A 1,061-nucleotide genomic window follows, 5' to 3' on the forward strand; every position below is an offset into this window, starting at 1 on the left:
GTGTGTGTGTGTGTGTGTGTGTGTGTTTGTGTGATTGTGGGGTGAAATATGGCCCGGGCATGACAAGAAGAGATTTATACATATTCAGATTGTCAGAAAACATGAGAGATGTCATACTGATATTATCTCCTGAAGAATTTCCTTCTGTGTCTTCTGATGTTGCAGCTGTTGATTTGAATAAATAAATATAAGGTTAGAGGTCACATGAACATAACCAATTATTATAAGGGTTACAACTAAAAAATATCTTCAGAGGTTATTCAACTGCCAGATAGTGAAGGTAAAACAGCTCCATTGTGAAATGACTATTATTGTATATATATATACTGTATATATATATATATATATAGCATTTCATTTGTCACATATCTAAGTGGCAGATAGAGAACTGACATCATTTGATGTAATCTCTAGTGTTAGCACAAAACTTTGAGAGCGTTCAAGGCACGTTGGATGAAAAGCATCTGCTAAATGGCGAGTAACAGGAGGATTGGTTCCCAAGCCTGTCACCGATACAGATACTTTAGACAGACATGAGAAGAAAAGGATGGATTGAGTACAAAAATAAACATCTGAATAGGACGGAGAACTTTTGATCAAAGTACGACAGAATAATGTAAGCCTAGATAGAATGAACTTACCTGCACCTTGAAGAATAAAAAACAGAATGAGTAAACGCAGCATCTTCTTATTCTAGGAAAAAAAAAGATAAGGAGAAAAAATTAATCTACACATTAGAACGCTACACCTAGATTTCTCAAGAGCTTTGATACATAGTCAACCCTGTGAACCTGGCCTAGTGTAACCTAGATAAATTCACATGGAAGAACTGCTTTATCTCTCTAATCTCAAAAGGATCACAATAATCTATTACACCATTCCATGCCATAGTTGAAAATGTATGTCAGAGTTAATAAATAACTAGAAACATAATCAGTCAAGTATGAAACTGAACTGTGGTTAGCCAGGCTAAATATTATAAATTCATCAGAAGTCTTTAGTCCTTATCTCATCATGAATTTACTGTGGGCTGACTCATGGTTTCAGGTCTGTGGTCTGGT

The sequence above is a fragment of the Sinocyclocheilus anshuiensis genome, unplaced genomic scaffold (assembly GCF_001515605.1).
Source record: "Sinocyclocheilus anshuiensis isolate Anshui unplaced genomic scaffold, SAMN03320099.WGS_v1.1 scaffold758, whole genome shotgun sequence".
Lineage (NCBI taxonomy): Eukaryota > Metazoa > Chordata > Actinopteri > Cypriniformes > Cyprinidae > Sinocyclocheilus > Sinocyclocheilus anshuiensis.